Below are 13,739 nucleotides of genomic sequence, written 5' to 3'. Positions count from 1 at the left end.
AGGAACAGTTGTCCGCCACCACCGCAATGGATGCTTCCTCATGCGCGCACATAAGTGAAAAGGGGGGACCCTTACCAGAAATGTTGGACCTCTGATCGTAAGGTCATGAGCGCTTTTGCAGGTACACCCCTGCAGGGTTGAAAGGATCAGCCTGATGTCAGAATCGCTGCTAGACTCCTCCCGATCTCCTCTTCACTACTTCCAGAAGGACCAATGAAAGGATAAGAATAACACTCTCTCCAGAGTGGGCAAGTCTGCAGGTCCCCAGGCAATGTAACATTAAAAAAGCAGCAATAGTGCATTAACTTTTAAAACGATGAGTCGTTTATTGAATAGCGCAAAAAAAAAACGATACAGCAAAACACATCTTAAAACAGCCGGCAAAAAACTAAAAAAAACTTGTACGCCCGTGCTTCCGGGGTCACGTGGGAACGTGGTGACATCGTTACGAAGCACCGCCCTGACCAGTTTCGACAGAATTGACGTTCTCAAAGGGCACGCGTGTATTCTATATATCGCTTTTCGGCCTATTGGCTAAGATCCAGTGTAGTATCTGTTCTTATCAGTTGCCAGTAGGTGGTGCTATGCTAACCGTCCCTAGTACTCGGCGAGGGGGAAAGGGATGGAGGTTGGCAGACGCTAAGCCTGCTGGCGTGGAGGTGGAAACCTTCTGATTTGGACAAGAGAGGCATGAGGTCGAAGCTGGAGGGCTGGGCCCCTGGCCTCTGGCCTGGATTTGGGGGTGCCTGTGCCAGTCAGTTGTTCGGGAGAGAACCCTTGCTCCTCTTTTAGTCGGGAGGAGCGGTTAGAATTTCCCGAACGTGATTAGGTGGGAGGGATGGGGGTTGTGGGAGTAGCCTGCTGAGGTGGCCTCTCCCCAATCTCTCCTCCTACCTTTTCCCTCGTTTGTCACGTTACATCTTCTTTTTGTTGGTGCACTTGCACTTTATGTGTGATGAGTAGGGTGCTGGTCCTCAGACCTGCTCTGAAAGTCTTGGGAGTGGGTGGACATGGCCTTCTGACTTAGTTTGCCTGCTCTCATGGGGTCTCCCTTCGGGGGAGCTTAACCGAGGATGGTTCTGTTTCGGCAGACCCTCCAAGGATGTTGGGTCCATGTAGCTTTGGCTGCATGGACCATAGATTACTCGAGTCCCTGCCAGGAGCCTAACTGAATCTCCCCAAGGTAATACTTAAAATCTGGCCTGTTAGTGGGTCCTGAGGACAGGAGTTGAAAACCACAGTTTTAGGGTAATACGCAGAGAGTAGGCACCAAACACCAAGCGAGCAGGACATCAGCAATTCTTTGACCCCAAAGAGTTCTCTTAATTAAACAAGCTGAAGTTAGAAGCTGATTGGTTAATGTGTACAGCTGCACAGGTTTTAGAAAATCTCCTCCCATGGGTCTATGTAGACATTCATAGGGGGGAAAGAAAGTCACTGTACTGTTGTATTTGGCTGGTTCCCAGAAAAAAAATATCCTGATGGCCATTAAATTACCTTTCAGAAGATCATGTCTTTATGATAAAATCAGCAGTAGAAAATTACATATAATAAAATAAATGAAAAAAGTGCATATATTATATAAATCTTCTATTTTACACACTAGGAACCTCCTAACAGGTTAGAGATTTAATTAAAAGTTTTTCTACAAATCTTTAAAGTAGAACTAAAGGCATTTTTATTTTATTTTGTATGGAGTAAGGGAGGGTTATAACTTCTGTCAGTTTTAGTTTTTGACAAAATGTGTCTCATTGAGGTGATTTCCCTTCATTTTCTTTCCCATAGACAAAACAGGAAGTGAGAGGAAATCCAAAGTGAAGGACCCCTTGTCACCATTTTCACCAGAACTAGTGTCCCCGTTGGAAAAATACCCCTTTACTCTTGTTGTGGTGAAAACCCAAAATTTAGGATTTTCTTTTGGGATAATGGTAGACAAGAAAAATAGAAAGGGCCAATCTTCATAACATGAAAACATACAACGATAAATACTTGACAAGTGTTCTAATCCCCCTCCACTCTATCCAAAAAGAAAAAAACAAGTTCAGCTTTTAGTTATATTTTAATCTCCCAGTTTACTACTTTGCATTATAAGTGGGCGATATTGATTAAGCTTAAGTGGTAAAAATGAAATTTGCATAACAAAAGATAGGGAAGTAGTACCATGACAAGGCTATGGAAATTTTAATAATTACTGTACATAATCTTAACAAGCAATAAATAAAATTAAAAAATAGCTCTGGCTGACCTCTGTAGTTGCGGGCACTGTGGAGTAATTGAAGTGCTAAATTATTATTCAGGTCAGGTCCTAGCACTTTCTTCTCTCCCCTCTTCTTTTGTTTTTACATACAGTATGAGATTAGAGTTTTTGTTTCTCTCAGTGCTCATTGGGTGTTTCTTATTCAGGATAAGGAGGGTTTTCATTAAAGCGAGCCCTATATTTTTATGCAAGGTTAATTTTAAAGGGTTTCTCACATCAGTAGAAATATGTTTTGTTGGAGCGCAAAAAATAACTCACCATGCTTAGATTCAGGTCACCTTGCTTGAGATTGCCAATACAGAGCAGGCGGGATTTTGTGCCTCCACTTTCTCAGAAAGTAGTGGTAAGATACAGCAATGTCACTTGTGCCTCCAGAAGTGGACATAAGTTGGGATCTAGGGTAAGTATTTTTTACTATTTATTACTTGTTCCAAAAATGATTTCCCCAGCAGGGGAAATTATATGAGGAAGGCTTGTATACAATCTATAGAGAATCTTGTATATTCCTAGTCAGAATTGTTTTTACAGTATTGGATAGAGCATGTAAGGGTCACAGGCTCTGTCAGGCTATAATTGCTGTTTGTGTCTGCACTGATGAGTTTCACCCTCCTTATTTGTCCTGCTGACCTGTTATACTGGCACAGAAAAAGATTGAAAATTTTACAGCATTTCCAGAAAAAGAAGTAAAAGGTAAACTTTCAATGGGGACACCCAGGGCAGGACTTAGGGTGGTGGGGGCCCCTGGGCTTGAGTCACTTTCAGGCCCTACCTTCTATACATTACTTTAAATAGAACAAAATGATACATACACAAGCTATGTATTAGAGATACACAATTCTGGATAAACGGAGAATAAAAATAGAGATCACGATTCTGAAGTAAACCCCGGACGATTTTTGCAGTTTTTTCAATTATTAAGTTAGAACAGCTCATCGCAATGCAATCAGGGCCGCCATCAGGGGGGTACAGGCAGTACACCTGTAAAGGGCCCGGAGGTCCCCAGGGGCCCGGATGGCAACCCCCTTTTAAAAAAAAAGTCCCCAGGGGCCCGGAGGCTGACAGGGCCCCAGATGGCAACCCCCCTTGTTTTTATTTATTTTTTATAAAAAAAAAAATGTAATATATTTTTATTTTATTTTTTATTAAAAGGGACAATTTTTTTTAGAGGTCTGGAGGTCCCCAGGGCCCCGGATGGCAACCCCCCTTTTTTTATTTATTTTTTATAAAAAAAATATTTATTTTAATATATTTTTATTTTATTTTTTATTAAAGGGACACATTTTTTTAAATTCAATCTTATTTTATTCAGAGGTAAAAGAGAAAAAGATAGAAGGACAAATATCGTCTCAAACATTACATACAGTAAAAGCAAATATAACAACTGTAAGCATCTTGTTTGACGTAGAGAAACCATGTCTAAGTTATGTGATAAAAGGGAAAAGAGGGGAGAAAAAAAAAAAAGGGAATAGGAGCATGTTTGTGTGAACTATTATATGTCCGTGTGAATGTGCATTCTCCCGTTATATGGAATAGTAAGTAGTTGTGTCTATCAACCTCACTTTAGTGAGGGGTTCAACTTTGAATCACACGCGGTATATTAGGAGAGATTATACACGGATCTGGAGGTAAAATAAGACCCGTGGGGTCTCACAATGGGTAGATAGCCATAGGCAGGTCGGGGCCACGATACGTTAGCTCCATGAGGTCTTAGGGAAGCATTTAGAGATCAAGAAAAGGACAAGAAGCAGGGGCATATAAAAAGGGGGGCAAAGAGATCGGGGACAGGAATCAAGAGACAAGGGTCACTCCATCATGGCTTCAGGGTCACATCTTCCACGCCACACTCGGCCCAAGATGCAAACTCAGAAGAGTATCGGAACATGGACCACGAGGTCCAGGTGAGAGAAAACTGCTCACTCTTACCACCCTCCTCTGCCAACAGACGCTCAAGGTCCCTTATGCGGTCCACTTCCACAGCCCAGTCCCCCAGGGAATGCATGATTGCCGATCTCCAATGACGGGGGATCACCACTCTGGCCGCCGCCAGGAAGTGACGTAGTACATCATTTTTGATGGATTTGAGCGTGCCAGGAAGTATAGATAAGAGGGCCATCTCAGGGGAAGGGTGGATAGAGGTCGCCATCAATTTGCAGTATAGTTTGAAAATCCGCTGCCAGAATCCCCTCACAGGAGGGCAGTCCCACCAGATGTGGAGCATGGTTCCCTGGGATTCAAGACACCGCCAGCAGGTATCCGGCACTGCCGGATTGAAATGATGGATAATTGTCGGGCATCTGTACCATCTCGTTAGCAACTTGAACCCCTTCTCTTGGGTCTTAGTGGCCAAGGATAGTTTGTGTGTCAGGACAAAACCCTTCTTCCAGTCAATAAGGGAGATAGAGTGGCGAAGGTCCGTTTCCCAGGCCGCTTTAAACGGCGGGGGGTCAGGGGAGAAGGTATTAAGCAACAGGGAGTAGAGCTGAGATACCACATGTGTTGGAGGATCCGCCTGCAGAAGCAGCGCCTCAAACTCCGTTGGTTCAGCAAGGATGCCCGGAATGGATGGGAAAGTCCGAATGTAAGAAGTAATCTGTTGCCTCAGAAGCCATTGCATGGGGTGTCGGGAGGTCAGATCGGTCGGGGTATCAGTCCTCAAGGTGGGGTCTGCACGGAGGACCTGGGCAAGTCTCCCATGGTCCTCCTTTCGCCACGGTCCGAGTCTCGTTACGTACATGGCCGGCGGAAAGGCAGGGGTCCTGAAGAAGGGAGTCATGGGCCCCATGTGGTCCGATAAGCCCCTCCTAGATCGTAGGCGATCCCAAATCCGGAGCGTTTGAAGGGTAAGGTCGCCGAAAGGGCCCGAACTCCCCCGAACCATGGGTGAGGTCCACGGGAGAGCGGGGAGATCAACAGGGTTCATGTGGCTTTCCAACTGAACCCAGAGTTTGGTGGAAGAGTGATGGAACCAGTCTAATATACGAGTGAGCACCGCAGCCTTATGGTACAAGGAGGCGTCTGGGGCTCCAGCTCCCCCCCTAACCTTCGGAAGAGATAATGTTTAATATCGTATCCTGGGATGGGTAGCATTCCAAATGAATTTGGAGAACATCCGGCGCAACTTTTTGAAGTACGAATTAGGGATATGGATATGGATGGTTTGGAACAGATATAGGAACCTGGGGAGAACATCCATTTTCAGGGCATTCACTCTACCCAACCATGAGAGCCGTTTGGATGCATAGGTGGTTAAATCTACTTGGGTCCTAAGAAGCAGGGGGGTAAAATTCAAAGAAAAGAGTTGGGATGGGTCCGTCGGAATTTGAATTCCAAGATATCTGATGGAGGTAGAGCCAGTTTTGAATGAAAAGGCATTTGACAGTCTCCGTAGGTCTGACTTGGACAAAGATATGTTAAGGAGTTCCGATTTAGTGTAGTTTACCTTAAAATTGCTAACTGCTCCGAATTTCCGAAACTCCTGAAGCACTGAGGGCAAGGATGTATGTGGGTGCATCACAAACAGGAGCAGATCATCCGCGAAAAGGGCGAGTTTAGTATGGGTGGGCCCGATTGTAATGCCCTGTATCGAGGGATTATTGCGTATAGCAATGGCTAGATGTTCCATTGTAAGAACGTAGAGGAGGGGGGACAGTGTGCACCCCTGTCTAGTCCCGTTAGATATAGAGAAGGTCGGAGATAGCGAGCCATTCAGCCTAACCCTAGCAGATGGGGAAGAGTAAAGGGACATTATCCTCGCTATCATATTAGGTCCCAAGCCTATTTGTTGTAGGGATAGTCGAAGGAACTGCCAGTCTACTCGGTCGAATGCCTTTTCAGCATCGACCGTTAAGAGGCATAATGGGACATCATGAGACCGGGCATAGTCGGTTAAGAGAAGGGTCTTTAGGGTATTGTCCCTAGCTTCACGGCCACTCACAAAGCCAACCTGATCTAGGTGTATTATCCCTGGCAACAGTGGCTGTAGCCTATTGGCCAGTATTTTAGCAAAGACTTTCAGGTCGACTCCAATCAAGGAGATCGGCCTATAGTTAGCACAAAGAGTAGGATCTTTGCCCGGTTTTGGAATGAGGGAGATGTGGGCCTCAAGTGTTTGGGGAGGAAACACTGAGCCCCATTTAATGTAGGAAGTGCCGTATCCGAGATGTAGGACAATTGCTCAGTCTCCCCAGCACAAGGGGAATCCGTCGGCCGGGTCACAGGAATATTGTACAGGGATTGATAAAAGTCCCTGAATTCCTCAGCCATCTTAGTCAGTGAGGATATCAACTCTCCCCGCGCCCCCCGAATGTGGGGCACAAAGGCGGAAGATCCCTTTGGGTGTAGGGAGCGTGCCAGCGAACGACCGCATTTATCTTGGAACTTGTATTGATGGAAAGCTAGCTTATCCGCATACGTGCGTGCGGAGGTCTCATATAGTTCCCTGAGTTGTGATCGCGCCCTAGACACATCCGATAGGGTCGACACCATCGGGGATCGTTTGTGTTCAATTTCTAGGTCTCTAAGTGTTCGGACTGCTGCCTCTATGGCGGCCGAGCGTTCCCTTTTCAGACGCGCACCCATTTGGATAAAGGTTCCGCGAAGTACGGCCTTTAGTGCCTCCCATTGGAAGGGCACAGCAGTCATATCTGAGGCGTGATCAGCAAGAAAGTTAGAAACTGTATGAGAGACCCTCTGCATACACTCCGGAGTTGTGAGTAACGAATCATTCAAGCGCCACGTCCACTCCCTAACCGGAGTGGAGGGGATCGAGAACATCATGTGGATAGGAGAGTGATCAGACCAGACCATCGGGTCTATGCTACATTCAGGAGACCAATCTAGACAGCTGTGGTCACTCATCAGAAAGTCTATGAGACTATAAGTGTGGTGTACATGAGAGAAGTGGGTATAATCACGGGAGGTAGGGTGTAGCACTCTCCAAACGTCAACAAGACGCATATCGAAAAATGCCCGCTTCAGAGCCCTCAGCTTAGAGTAAGAGACACTCGATCGCGAGGTGGAGGAATCTAAAAGTGGCTCTAGAGGGGTGTTAAAATCACCTCCCAATACGAGCTTACCCTCCATGAATCCGGACAGAATCTTCAAGTATTTCAGCGCGGCCGATACTTGATTGACATTGGGAAGATAGATGTTAGCTACGGTAAATTTGGTGCCCCACAGCAGGAATTTCACGAAAACATACCGTCCATGAGGGTCAGAAAGTTGGTCAAGCACCTCTATGGGGAGCGTTTTATGAAAGGCAACAGACACTCCCTTAGCCTTCTGAGTTGGGTTAGTGCTGTGGAACCACCTATTGAAATATCTGTTGGAGCAGGAAGGGGTGGAGGCGGAGTGAAAATGCGTCTCTTGGAGAAGAAGCACATTGACCTGGCGTTTGTGCATTTGATAAAGGATTTGGCCTCTTTTAGAGGCAACATTGAGGCCATTAACGTTGTAGGAGCAGAATTGCAGCTTGGGGTGAGCAACCATTGTGTGGGCCATGATGGAGTGACAAAGAGGGAGGGAGGGGGGAGAGAGAGGAAGGTTAGAGTGGAGGAATAGGGAGCGGGAGAGAAAGGAGGGAAAAGGAATACAGCAAGGAAGGAAGAGACGAAAAGAAAAGAGATGAGGGAGAGAGTGATCAAAGAGAGCACCTTGGAATAGTGTCTAAAAAAAAAAAGGGGAAAACTACTAGTGCCCGAGAGAGCGGGACACCTCGTGAAAAATCACGTGTTAGGCACGAACTGTGCCAATCCTATTTAGGGAGAGAGAGCAGGGTTAGAACAGCCGAGTTGTGATCCCGGCAACTTAGCAGGCATACAAAACATAGATGTAACACACCCAATAACCATGACAATTAATGCACAACTTCCAGTTATTAAAGAACAGATTATATAGCTAAAATCATTGGCATTTTTGGCCATCCTAAACAATAAGGAAGTATATGTAGAGTAACAACAAGGTAAAAACTAGTTAACAAAATAGAGGCACAGGTGGTCCCAGGGGGTCCCTCAAGGACCAACAGGCCAACCGCAACATCTACGGCAGCATAGCCCCCGATCACCGTCCCGGCTTAGCCCAGACAGCGATGCGGACGCACGCTAGCCGCACCTGACATGGTCCATGAGTCCCGAGCCAACCGGAGCCCATGAGACCGGTGAAAAGGGGACCCCCGGGAGCCCCCTGACGATCCAGCGGACTGCGTCCAGGAACCCCGAGCCCACCTGCAGGCCCACGGCCCCAGGAGGGTATAATTAGATCAAGGGAGCAGGCCCATCACTGACCAAAAGGCAACATAGCATTACTATCTGTCCCACCGGGGCCCCAGCCAGCACAACTGCACCAGTCTGGGGCGGCAGGAGGATCTTCAAGACAAGCAATACAGTCAAACCAGTGATAGCATTCACAGTGGGCAACGATCAATATATCACGGGAGGGGACCAAAGGTAAAGAAAAAAAAAATGGTAAAGGTAAAGAAAGAAAAAAAAGGGGGGGGAAGAGGGAAAAAAAATAATAATAATAATAATAATAATAATAGGTTTGTAAAACATAGCAATGGAGACATATTCAAGGCGAACCTGGTCGAAGTCCTGGATAGGAGCTGTACCTTTCTAGTGGATAAAAGTCATATATAAAAAAAAATTAAAAAAATTAATAAATAAATAAAAAAAAAAAAAAAGGGGGGGGGGAAGAGGAAAAAAATAATAATAATAAAATAATAATAATAATACGTTCGTAAAACATAGCAATGGAGACATATTCAAGGCAAACCTGGTCGAAGTCCTGGATAGGAGCTGTACCCTCCTAGTGGATAAAAGTCATATAAAAAAAATTTTAAAAAAAAAGGAAAAGGGGGGGGGGAATAAGGAGGAAATGTCAGTGCAGGGTTCGACTGGAAGAGTTCGGGGGACACATTTTTTTTAATATTTTTTTTTATTTTTATATATATATATATATATATATATATATATATATATATATATATATATATATATATAATTAAAGGGCCCAGAGGTCCCCAGGGCCCCGGATGGCTACCCCCTTTTTTTTATATATATTTTTCCTCATTTCTTCTTGTTTTTGTAAAGGGCCCCTCCACTTCTCAATTCGCGGCAGCCCCCACCCCGCTTCTCAATTTCAGGCGGCAGCACCCCCCGGTTCTCTGCTTCAGGGGGCCCATGCCTGAAGCTGTGTAAGGGGCCCCATAATTCCTGATGGCGGCCCTGAATGCAATACATATATATATATATATATATATATATATATATATATATATATATATATATGCGTCCCCTATATATATATATATATATATATATATATATATATGTCCCCCAAAAACGAGACCTGCAAATACCCTTTTTAGGATGGTTTTGTTCTCTGTATTTCCGAGTATCTCAAATGCCATTCGTACTGCTATTATGTGATTCAAATTATGACGTCGCTTCCGCCCCTTACTGTGTCCCTGACGGTAATCTCGCGCATGCGCCGTTGCGCCATAACCATTCGTTGCCGTGTCTTCGGCTGCTGTTTTCTTTAACTCCCCTTTTGTGTCGTCTTCTTTAGTCACATGGGGGAGTATCAGGAAGAGTGGACCGCAAGTTCTCACAGACTGCATTCCGGCAAGCTTTAAATGCTGGTTTAGAGGGGTCAATGTGCGCAAGCGCTGTGACGTCATGCAAATGATCAGCTGCCTGTGTTATAGGCTATTTTTTAAGACAATATTGTGTCCGAGGGTTTACATTACAACCACTTTAAATGACTGCCATATTATTGAAAAAACTTAAACGTAAGGGGCCCCCTATTGGGCAGGGCCCATGGGCTTGTGCCCAGTCAAGCCCAATGGTAAGTCCGGGCCCTGGGGACACCTGTTGGAGAAAGAGTTTCCCTCACTTTGGAAAGGCTTCTTCTCAATGTAAAAGAACATCTCCCCAATTGAACCCAGACAAAGAACACTTGATAAGGGTTCTAACCATTCCTTGCACTATCAAAAAAATAAAAATAAAAAATTGTTTTTAATTTTTAAGAAGTACACCTTAATGTTAATACAAACAGAGGGACCTGTAATATGCACTCCCATTTAGCTCCGATATAGTTTCAATGAATGAAAAATGCTCTGTGAATCGAGTATTGGCAGATAAACAAAAGGTCCCCTTCCTCTATTCATAAAGCCTTTTTTCATTGATGGAAGCTATAGTACAGCTTCTATAAATAGAGGAGGGCAGAAAGCATAGGCAGGGCTGGCACTCTTGGCGAGTGCATATGACTGATCCCTTGGATCGTATTAACCCCCTTGACACCTAAAGATTACAGCTGCAGCATAAAGAGGAGGTAGGTCAGAGGACTGAACATTTCAAGGAAATATCCAGGCAGCCACACTAAGAACTGTCTCTTGTACTGATTTAAAAAAAAAATATGTTTTGTCAAAGCTAACTTAGACTTTAAACTGGTTCAAACTACATTGTAATGTGCAGAAGCACGCCCCAATTACTATTATTTTTATTACATTTTTTTATATATTTTTACAGTGAAATGATTTCCCCTGGTTCTCTGCTACTGCCTAACATGTAAGATAGGACTATGTCTGGTGCCATGAATTAAAGGGACATTTAAAGGGGATCTATGTCCCATGTATTCAATATGCAAATGTTTAGGCACCCCTGTTCAGATTAGATACCGTAGTTTGATGATTTCACCAGTTAAAAGTAAAACAATTTCTGCAAGGTACAGATTTGAATATGACATTTCCACAAATGTTATTTCAAATTATCATTTAACTTAACAGATTATATAAAAAAAATGAAAACATAAAATGTGTCACATATAAAACTTGGCACCCTGTCACTCAGTACTAAGTAACACCTCCTTTGGTGGAAATCACAGTCTCCAAACAATCTTACTGTACTTGCTTTGGGAATGTTTCCCATTGTTCCTTTTTGGATGCTTTTATTTAAATAAAAAACATTCTTAGGCTGCCTTGTGTGTACAGTATTGCAGTTTGCAGATCAACATACATATTTTTAATACCAACCATAACTGTGTACATTTATTTTCTAGCAACTATGTAGCTTTAGTTTCTTCACCGACTGTGACGCATTAGTCTCCATTTATTACTTGGTATAATTCACTTTTCCTTGTTCCTGTAAAATGTTTTCTGCACCACCAGCTTTGACACAAAACCAGAGACCAACTGCCATGCTTCTCATTGTTGACACCTTTGGATACTGTAGCCAAAGAGTCAAATTCAGGCAAAGAATAGGCCAGGGGGCATGTGTGGATTTACCCCTAAGCCAGTACAATAAAGATATATTGGGCTGCTGCCCTGAGTGGACATATTCCCACATACAGATTTTAATTGGATTTGTGTAGGATCAGCAATCCATGACTGCTAAGGAACATTATATAGCTATCTGAAACCTATTCAGATGCACAACTACAGTGCCTGGCAAAGGAAAGTCTTCTAGTACCCACGTATCATGTAATTTTCACCTGCCAACTGTTCAGATGTTATGTGGCTAAATGCAGAGTTCTCTTAGGAGATCTTGTGTCAGAAGCAGTGGCGGTGCATCCATAGAGAGCGCATGAGCGCCGCCCCCTCTAGCTCCTGCACCGCCACTGAATACAATACACAGATTCATGCATTGCATGAATCTGTGTATTGTTGCTGCCACCCACTATTCAGATGGCTGGCCCCCTGGTGAGCGCCGGCCATCTGAATAACATCAGCTGGTTGGCTTTGGAAGTGCCTATCAGAGCCAGCGGCTCTGATAGCCTTTCCGATTACAGCCTGCGGGCTGTAATCGGTTTCCAAATAGTTAACCAGGGGACGCACGGGGGGTGCATTCCCTGGCTAACACTGTAAGGCGACTCAGCCAATCAGGTTCACCGGTTCTGGTTACCGGTAACCTGATTGGCTGAAGCATCCTTGAGGGCGGGAGAAGACATCGCGGGACCGTGGAAGGAGGATGGCCAACCCCAGAAAGGTGCCAGGTGGGGGGGCAATCTAGCAGCATTTTATAGGGCTACAATTTATGGGCACAGTGGCGACAATTGATGGGTACAGTGGCGACAATTAATGGGCACAGTGGTAACAATTGATGGCACAGTGGCTGCGTTTGATGGCATGGCACAGTGACTGTGTTGAATGGCACAGTGACTGCGTTGGATGGCACAGTGGCTGCGTTTGACATGGCACAGTGGTGACAATTGAAGGGGCACAGTGGTAACAATTGATGGCACAGTGGCTGCGTTTGATGGCATGGCACAGTGGCTGCGTTTGATGGCATAGTGGCTGCGTTTGGCATGGCACAGTGGTGACAATTAATGGGCGCAGTGGCGACAATTGTTGGCACAGTGGCTGCGTTTGATGGCATGGCATAGTGGTGAAAATTTATGGGCACAGTGGTGATAAATGATGGCACAGTGGCTGCGTTTGATGGCATGGCACAGTGGCTGCATTTGATGCCATGGCACAGTGGCGACAATTGATGGCACAGTGGCTACAATTGATGGGATGGCACAGTGGCGATAATTGATGGCATGACAAAGTGGCGACAATTGATAGCATGGCACAGTGTCGACAGTTGATGGCATGGCACAGTGGCGACAATCGATGACACAGTGGTGACAATTGATGGCATGGCACAGTGGCTGCGTTTGATGGGCAAAGTGGCTGCGTTTGATAGGCACAATGGCTGTGTTTGATGGGCACAGTGAGGCTGCAATTGTTTTTTTCGTTTGTTTGCGCCCCCCCCCCCCCAAAAAAAAAAAAATTTGAGCACCAACTGCCACTGGTCAGAAGGCCAGGTTCTTAAACTAGTACTAAAAGTAGTACTAAAACATTACTATAGATTAAAGCCCCACTTCAGGCTAAAAAGTCCTCCTCTCCCTTCCCTCCCTCCCACCAACCCCCAACCAATTCTATTAGACTTTTTACTCTGCTTATCTGGTAAAACAAGTTATACTCACTTAAGTTTCCTGTCCAGGTTCCTTGCCATCTGCATCCAGGTTCCTTGCCATCTGCCTCTCTGGGTGTTGCGGACTGCTGATCCAGAGCTGTAAATCTCCCTAAAACCACCAGTCCTTGCTGTCCCCTTGAGATAAGATCAGTAATTTTGTGGGTCCTGAGAGGATCCCTCCACCAAACAACCGATATGAAATGTTTAGATCATTCAGGACTTGAGTTACAGCCAAACATAACAGCCAAGTTAATCTCTGTCAGCAGAAAGAGACAAAAGGTATGGTCAGGCTGTTTATTTGCTTAATTTATCTTTCTGGCTGTGGACATTTACCTGTAATGGAACCATACTGTTGCTGAGTTGTGAAAGCATGCTATTTCTATCTGTTTATGTTTTCCCGATTTTGCTTTATATTTGAGGAGACAAAATGCTATATTTGTCTAAATCTATGATTTAAATGTAACGGGGGGTGGGGGGGGGGGGTCGGAGTTATACAACAGGCTCAGTGGTGTGCCCCTCATTGATGG

The 13,739-nt window shown here is 44.8% G+C and overlaps 1 pseudogene; it reads left to right on the top strand.

The window, feature by feature from the left end:
- The first annotated feature begins 514 nt into the window (after positions 1-514).
- LOC120930017 lies at positions 515-672 on the top strand (annotated as a pseudogene).
- The last annotated feature ends 13,067 nt before the right edge of the window (positions 673-13,739 follow it).

This window comes from Rana temporaria, chromosome 2 (assembly GCF_905171775.1).
Source record: "Rana temporaria chromosome 2, aRanTem1.1, whole genome shotgun sequence".
Lineage (NCBI taxonomy): Eukaryota > Metazoa > Chordata > Amphibia > Anura > Ranidae > Rana > Rana temporaria.
The sequence above is the reverse complement of the archived record's forward strand: the minus strand, read 5'-3'. Positions and strand labels throughout refer to the sequence as shown.